Here is a 9,476-nt window from a genome sequence, read left to right on the forward strand (position 1 = left end):
TGCATGAAATATTATATAAGTGTTTGATCACACAACAGCAGGATAATTCCAGGAAACACCCGCTTATTCATCCACTCAACACACCCACACACTCCAGAGGAAATCCACACCAGTTCCTAAGAAGTCTCATTGATGATTCATGGAGAAATAAAACAAAGTCTGGATCTGCCCAGTGCATGTCTGCCCTGAGGAACATTGTTGGTTAAAATGAGTTTGTTATTCTATTGTATTCTTAACAAATAATGTAAAAAACAATTTTACATTCTGTTATTAGCTCGCCTTATTCTATTTTACATGCACATATATATTCTGCATTGCTTGCACATTGGTCTTTCAACTTTCTCTTGCACTATTTTATTTCTATTCTGTATCTTCTTGCAATATTTGTAATGTTTTTTATTTGTTTTATGTCTTACATATATTTTATGTTGCATTATTGATGGAGCCTGAGACTTTCATTGCCATAATTACGCCTTTGAAAAGTGGACTATTAAAGCATATTAAAATAAATGATTGGCGTAATTTATATTTGATTAACATTAAGGCAAATAGTTGAACTGTACTGTGAATAATTAACATTACTGTCAATATTTAAGTTATAATAAAGGGGTAGGGTCATATAATATGTGTTTCTGCGTACCTGTCTTCTAACTTCCTTTTGGACTTGTAATATTCATTTATTTAGCTTATAAGAATTCATTGTATATGTTTACTATTCATTTAATTGGTTAATCTATTGGTTAGCCAATTGGGACAGATAAAGGCAGACAAAAAAAACAACCTCCCTGCTGATGAAGACCAATGCGATGGAGTTGAAGCAGTGAACAACTGGGCTTAAATCCTTTCGTCAAACAAATATTTACAAGATCAATGGTCTTCCATTATCACTTTCAGATGGAAATCCTGTATCAGCAAATTTTAAGATTTTGAAGGATTATTTGTCCTTTTTATGGGCTGAGGAAAATACCCTAACTTAAAATGAATGATCTATATAAAGACAAGTTGATTGTTGTGGAAAAAATGAATCACCTCAAAGCTAAAAACAAACAAAACGTATCTGTTTCTTAGTCAGTGAAAAGTTGCTGTCATGGAGACACATGGTTTCCACAGGATTAGACTTAATGATAAATTGTTCATCTCCATGGTCTATTTCCAAATCTAAATCAATAATCCCCTTTGTGTTGACTTTACTGATTCAATGAATGAGCGTGTTAAACAGCCTGACATTCAACCTGTACAAAGAACTGCCTTTAGAAAACACCTGAATTAAAAAAGATTAGTCTAAAGAACAAATAAAGCTTAAGGGCTTATTTCCATTGTGCTACACTGTGTGATCATTTTTTACCAAAATAAATAAACTCCTCAATGTGTTTGCCTCTCCCCATTCAGCTGGTTTCTTCATGGGACCACAAACATACAGTGCCATACATTAAAGAGCTCCTCCCAACCACATCAAACGCAGCTATACTTTAGACGCTGCCTTAATATCCTGTCCATGGACATCTCAAAGAACAGGAGAGGTGACAAGCCACACCCTTGGCAGATGGCTGAACATGTTTGACTAAGTTTTAAAAACAAACACAGCTTCAGCTCTGAACACACTGTGAATAAATGACTTGCAACAGCAACCAATAAACTCCCCTCCTCCTCAATATTTCGTGAAACAATAATAAGCAGTTATTCAAAACTCAGGCAAATGTGATCAACTGTTCTCTTGATAAGAGGAAGTTACATCCTTTAATTCCCACAAACAAATACAGACATTATTTTAGTGATAATGGGCCATGAATCCTAGTCAAAGTCAGTGGACATTTTTAAATGACAGCGAAAGACAGATTTAGTTTTTAATTAGCCAAATCCCCTTTTAATCTTTATTATTCGTATTATTTAGTCCTTTTTATATTGCTTTATTTATTTATCTTATAGGTTTTATATATTTCTATTGATATTATTTATTTTATAGTTTTATCCCCTTTTAATTTGTCATTTAATCTGAATTTTTCTTCTTTTTTTCTTACTGTTTTATTTATTTTATAGGTTTTAATGTTTTATTGAATGTATTCCTTTTGTGTTATGTCTTTCTTTATTTTACTGAGGGTTATCCCGTGAGATACCATTACTTATTTTATTGTTCTTTTTTATTATCATACCTTTTACCTCCTTGTGTTCCTTAAAGTGTTATATTATGCTTCTATGCCGCATGTGTGCCAAAAGGATTTACCGTTTGACCTGAAGTGAACTTAATTTTTCTGTTTTAATCTGTGATGCGTGCCATGTTGTTGAAGGACTTTAAGTTGCAGCTGGTGCGTGACAAGCGCTATATAAATAAAGATGTATTGTTATTATATGTGATTTTCTCTCTGACATATAGTGTGCTTAATTCATCTGGGATATGAATGCTTTCAAACTTGATTTAGATGCTCCTCTGACGTTCCCTAAATAGATCTTTATCTGTCTCCCTGTGGCAGCTGCATTAAAGATGGGTGTTTTTTTCATTTTGCAAAGCAGCACATATCTGAAGGGGTCAACAAAGGTAACCTTAAGAAGGCAACACTCTTTTCACACCACACCCACTAACACCAATAAAAACTAAATTACTTGCAGATATGATGCAGGACGGGATGTATCATATTGAAAGTGACGCAGTAACACTCCCAGGTGCTTATCTACAAGCTCCTGCATATTTTAATGGCTGCAGGAAGATCATCAGTAAACTGCCAATCCACTGTGTCTTTTTTTAATGCAATTTATATTGATGCTTCAATTCACTCAGATATACATGTCTACTGTTTAAGTATCCCTAATCTTTTGGAATCAGATGTCTAAGGCATTTCACACAAGCCACAAACCCAATACACAAAGCTACTGTAGGCTGAATTCCTGGTGCAATACATCTCTCAAATTACAAACAATAGACACCAGTCTCATACACAGTAAGATGCTTTTGTTGCAGGCACACATCGGTGACTCAAATGTGATGAGTCATTCTGTGACAGAATAGTTGAAGGTGTGGTTAGCACATGTGCGGGAATAAGCCTGCACGTGTTTGCTGCTGTAAATGTTTCATATTTATTTCCTGTTGCATTGTGACTGCTTGCTTTAACTAGATGAAACCACACCTATAAAATATTTTCTCTGAACATTATTTTGTTGTTCACTTAATAATATTAAATGAAAGAAATGCAAAGAGGATTAGTTACAAACTAGAGAATGCAATTTCTGAAGAAATTGCTAGTGGGAATGCTTTATGCTGAAAAGCTGACGCTGAACTGCTATGCTGAAATGTAATGTGTAAGGAGAAAGTGAAGAATTTAGATTGAAATGATACATGAACACTGGGGGCTTGAATGTGCGATAAGAGAAGAAAAGAAAGTAAAAAGGCTTGGAAAAGCATCAGAATATTTTAACTGCAAACTTTTGAACTAACTTGATGGCGAGTGATCTGTCGCCATGGCAACGGCATTTGATGAAACCCCATAATACGCTTAGATGTGTTCATGGCTGCATCGTTACCAAGCCTGTGAAGTTTTTGGCCGTTTGGAGCATTTTCACTGAAGTTATGAGAAAAGCTTGTTTCATGGCGAGCATCGTGTTGCTATGGCAATGGGATTTGAAGAAATCTCAAAACTGTCACGTAGATGTCTTCACGGCTGGACTGTTAGCACACATGTGAAGTTTGAGCACTTTTTGACAATTTTCATAGGAGTTATAGCAATATCGTGTTTTATTGCAAGGGATGTGTTGCCATGGCAACAGCTTTTGAGGAAAACTCACTATTGGCACATAGACATGTTGATGGCTGGACCATTAACCATTATCTGAAGTCTGGTGCTGTCTTGACCATTTGCATAGGAGTTACGACAACATCGTGTTTTTTGAAGAGGGATGCGTTTCCATGGGAACAGCCTATGTTGAGATCTCAGATCGTAGAGCTGTTGAGGAATGGACCAGTGATATACGAGCGAAGTATGGGGGATGATCGGACCGTGTCCATTGGAGTTACAGCGACATCGTGTTTTATGGCGAGGGATGCGTTTCCATGGAAACAGCATATGGTGAGATTTCAGATTTATCGTAGAGCTGTTGAGGCATGGACCGGTGATATACAAGTGAAGTTTTGGGGAGGATCGGATAGTGTCCATTGGAGTTACAGCGACATCGTGTTTTATGGCAAGGGATGTGTTTTCATGGAAACGGCATATGGGGAGATCGCAGATTTCCAGACAGCGACATCGTGTTTTATGGCGAGGGATGCGTTGCCATAGTAACACCACATTATGTAACATCAGATTTGATGTATAGCAGTTCAGGGCCACAGTGTTAACCGTCATGTGATGCTTGGTGGCGTTCTGAGCTTGTCAGTTGGAGTTATGACATCATCATGTCATATCTCCAACACACAGGTGTTTATGTTTGAGGTAACAACGTTATGAAACACCTGTGCTTGAGCCCAGAGATCAAAGTTTTCCATGGTGATGTGCAGTAATCAGTGAGAGGGGAGCCTTTCCATTGATTTGAGTGACATGTGAACGTTTTGTTGAAGAACCGTAACAGATATCCGTGAAATTTCAACGCGTGAAGCATCTCAAGGACCCTGAGCGTCTGAAGTGTGCTTTTTGTGTACTTAGTTTCGGGTCAATAATGTGGCCTTTTTGGCAGATTAACTAAAGGTTGCTGCTGTGAGGAAAAATGAAGCTGAATTTACAATTGGCCTTAATGGAGACATGTTGAACGTTTTTGTCACTTCATGCCCTCAAGAGGCATTTTGTTTAATATTTTTGCTTAATTGTTTTAATTTTTCAAGCTAAGAGATGTTTTCCTAAGTTTTTCATGAAACATTCTGTCTCAGGAGTGTAGGGTTTGGGAATTATGGCAGGTTTAAAAAAATATATATATATGAAGGCGAATTTCAAGCTGTCCTCCACTCTAGCTGTGACATCACGCACTCTAGCCTTAACGAGCTGCGCAATACACACTAATGTTAACATCTGAAGAAGGCCTCTGTACCAAGGTCTGAACAATGTTTAATATCTCTAAGAGTATGAATCTGATTTAAAAGTTGTGTTACACGAATAATGTCAGAAAGATGTGTAAGTTGAAGTCGCATGAAGATTTTTCAAGTCTGAAGAGTTTCTCCATTGACTTCCATGTTAAAAATGTGATGAATTATGGGATATATCTCGGGAATTATGAAAGTTATGAATGAGAAAAGTAATAGCAATCGATTCCCGACCGAGCTGAACGTTTTGATGTTTGAACGGAGTTTCTGCGATGTGGAATGTGGGAGCAGAGGAGGGACAAAATAACCCGGCGAAATAATAATAATAAAGAATTTGTGCGTAGAAGAACAAGTAGTTGGAATGCTGTATCAGCATTCCCACTAAATTAGAAGGTGCTTTAAAATGTTGCTAATGTAGGCTACTATTTCACATATTAACTAATCACATGTTTTCAAGGTGAATCATTATCTCCTGAATGTATAAGAAGTATAACATGCTAAATAAATGCAGTGGTGAAAAAAACATTAAGATCCTATTGCACAAAGTTCAAATATAAAAAATGTGTACTTGCGCTTGTTTACAGTCCACCACTGGAAACTGAATGTAGGATTTATTTATAATTTATTTTATTTATTTATCATCTTTTTTTTACTTGCAGATGACCACCTGTGTGAATATCTCTTGCAAAGTAATTGAGCCCAATTCCATTGACTGCTTCAAGGAAGTAGTAAAAGAAAGTACAACTGCACGGTGACACAGCAGAAATCTGGAAACATTGTTATGTCACAGCGATCACTCCTCGCTTCTCCTTGCATCGACCTCCGTGCTTTCTCCTTTCCTCAGCTCCACAATAATCTCGCCACTTATTATTTTAAATACCCTCCTTTCACATGCTTAGAGTTTAGAAGATTATGTTATTATCTGCGTCAGATTTTCCTTAACTGCATAAAACAACTCATGCACGGTTTTCAAGAAAAAAATACCTTGTTTTGTTGTGATCAAGAGAGGGCGAAGTTGACATGATGTTCTGTGATGTGCTGCCCTCTGCTGTTTGAAAACAGAAGTACAAGCAAATCTGAAAACCACGTAGAAGTAATGAGGCGTACTGCAAAGCCTGGGAAAATAGTTTTATAATTTATTATGTGGCTTTGATGAGAAATGTACGAAGTCTGAAAAATAAATCTTTGCGTCACTTGGAGTCGAGACAACATTTGTTTCACTAGGAAAGGAAAAGCACAGCTCATACTAAAATAAAAAAAACATAATACATAATTTAAAAAAGTGTGAAATGTATTATTATTATTATTATTATTAGTAATAATATATTTGTATTTGTTACTCACACAGCATTTTGAACTTGAATGTTATTTCAAAGACTAAGGAAGAGAGGAATAACATTTTTGAATTTAACAAAGGATAATTATGAGGCTACTTTAAAATCTTATACTGCACAAAAAAATTGTTTAAACTCACTCCTGTACTAATATCAGATTTTCATAGGAGGTCTATAAGTATATCAAAAATATTTTTAATTCCATAACTTAAAATGGATGAAATATAAGAAAAAATAAGATGCAGAGAAACAAAAATATACAGTAATGTTAATAATGTAGATTATTGAGTCCATGAGGTTTATTCTTTGTGCTGCAATTTCATGTAAATGATGAATCGAGTTTTGCTTCAGACAAATACAGGTGGCTATGCCTGTAATTTGACCAGATCCACAGAAGTAAAACAAACAAAGAGATGACCATGCCATCTTTTATAAACATCCACTGCCTGTAGAGTCACTGTTAAACCACCATAACGGGAGGATTCATCTAACGAACCGTAATCGCCTCTCGTTCTCAGTTTTAAAGAGTGGTATGCCTTGATGCGTGATGCCCATCACCAACAACGCATTGGGTCCAGATGAGAGGAGGCAGAAACAGAAGTAAAGAGAGACGGAGACAGGGAGATAGAGAGAGCTAGCACGGTTGATGTACATCTGTCATGCATTATTGCAGCGAATGCCAGCGCTTCTATCCTGGCTTTAGAAACTATGTGAGGAGGGGGTTGATGGGGTCCTCCTTAAATCACAATCTGATTCCTCCTCCTCTTCTCCACCGCTCCTTTTTGGTGACTAAACCAACACACACACACACACACACACACACACACACACACACACACACACACACACACACACACACACACACACACACACACACACACACACACACACACACACTCAGAGACACACACACACACACAAAACATTGTCTCCTAAGAACATTGGCAGCTTTCTTTCTGTCTTCTGCACACACACACACACACACACACACACACACACACACACACACACACACACACACACACACACACACACACCGCACACTATCCCCCTATGAATTCCTCAGGAAGGAGTCAGCCTTCTTCATTCCTCTGGACACAACTTTTCCTTAACAAGGTACTGATGGTCTTGACCTCCTCTTCAAACAAACCCTTCTCTCCAATCAGCGAGGATTGTGGAGCTGGGGCTCAGTTGAGGCCTGTGGGTATTACAGAGGAAATGTCCTGATTCTCCTTGATTACTCCCTCTCTCTTTCTGTATCCCCCCTCTTTCTGCCCCCGCTCCCACTCCAAATATCTCTGTCTCGGTGGCTTCTGGCTCTCCTGTTGTCTACAACCCAATCTCAAACGTTTTCTTCCGTGTCTTCGTCTGTCTACCCACTGTATTTTATTTTCTATTTGTCTTGTCTGCATCCATCCCTCTGATTACTCCCCGGTTTGATGTTCAGAGTTTTCCCAGCGTCCTGATGATGAGCTGTTTATCCACTTTGTTAGCAGACATTCAACAAATTATTTACATCAAGACATTAAGGAGACTGTAGGGATATGCTCTATATGTGTGTTCATTTTACACAAATTGCCCTATGACATGTAGAACTGGGTAAAGGCACACATTACATAAATGACTCTTTAAAACCCAATGTGACTTTTAAAGGGGCCCTATTATTCTTTTAGGGGTATCACTTTCCAGTAGTGTGTTATACAGGTTTTTGTGCATATTAATGGTCTGCAAAGGCTAAAATCCCAAAGTTCCCTCCAGAGGGAGTTTCTCTCCCACACACTCCCCCCCCCCCTGCCTGAAATGTGTTAATTGGACTCCTTTGTTTATTTCCTTAACACAATGACATCACTATGTCAGACTCGCACTTCTATGGCGCTCCAACACATTGTACGAGAGAGGCTAAGGGGCGGTACACCTTTAAGCGGTTGACCAATCATAACAGAGCCTGTCAGCTAACCAATCAGAGCAGACTGGTCTCTGGTTTCCGACAGAGGGTGAAAATAAATGTTATAATTAAAATAGCATTCTGGAGCATTCCTTAATTTGATTTGACAGCAACATGCCAATTCACAATGCCCATGCTAACATGAGCTGATATGTATCTAGTTTAGCTTGTTAGCATGCTAACAATAGAGGTGAGACATAAGACCTAAATAGTTATCATCTGTGAGCCATGGATGTCTGCACAACATTTCAGGGCAATCCATCGAATAGTTGTTGATATAATGGATCCACTGAATGAGTGACATTGCCCTCTCTCACTGCTTGCCTGGCAAAAATATGTATTCAACATGTGTCCGACATGTGCCATCGGTTAACACTGAGCCTGTTTTCTCATGTCGTGGTTCCAGCCAAAGAGATGTTGAGCCATTTGTCCTCACATGACTGGCATTATTACAGAAAGCAGACTTCCTCATCTAACTTCAGCCCCACTTTAACTGATCTCTTGATCATTCTGACTTTCCCTGTCTCATCTTTGTCACCATCTTTACTGCGTTTCACTGCCTCTCAACACTTTGTCTTCTGCTTTTCCCTGTGGTGGTTTGCATTAAGGACTGTCTGGTTGGAAGATGTGGTATTTACAGTAAATGGCACTGTGCATGTGTGTGTTTGACTGCATGCATGCGTGCAAGTTTTCATGAATGTGAAAGATGTGTGTGTGTGTGTGTGTGTGTGTGTGTGTGTGTGTGTGTGTGTGTCTAGGCACACAAATGGAGGACAATAGCAGCATAAAACACACAAGCTGAGACAGTGACACAACATTTTCGCAGACGGTGGTGGCTGTCCGTCATAAATCAGCTATTCTAGCTAAGACACTGTGAATGCCGGATGACCGGAAAGTGACACGGCAGCCACAACAGTGTCATGAAATTCTTTTCACATTTCCTGGACGACATACTGCAGGAGGGCACGAGCGGGAACTGCTCCTCGAACAAGAGTCCCCTCTGAGTGAGGAGAAAGGGGGACCTTGGAGGCCGGGACCCGAAGGTCACCGTGTCTGTGAGGCTCACGCTCTGCCCGGCTCCTGCTGACTCACCGCCGGACTACCAGGACTAATCTGTGTACGTCTGGGGCCACCATTAGTCAAATATTAGTCACAGAACCCATTTAGTTGATGGACTTGAAAAGAGTGTCTGTTCTCC

The 9,476-nt window shown here is 38.7% G+C and overlaps 1 protein-coding gene across 1 annotated transcript in view; it reads right to left on the minus strand.

The window, feature by feature from the left end:
* Positions 1-9,476, minus strand: part of LOC104965963 (gamma-aminobutyric acid receptor subunit alpha-6-like) — a 599,227-nt gene that overhangs the window by 392,157 nt on the left and 197,594 nt on the right. The gene's annotated exons all lie outside the window — the stretch shown is intronic.

The sequence above is a fragment of the Notothenia coriiceps genome, unplaced genomic scaffold (genome assembly GCF_000735185.1).
Source record: "Notothenia coriiceps isolate Sejong01 unplaced genomic scaffold, NC01 NC01_scaffold00037246, whole genome shotgun sequence".
Classification (NCBI taxonomy): Eukaryota; Metazoa; Chordata; class Actinopteri; order Perciformes; family Nototheniidae; genus Notothenia; species Notothenia coriiceps.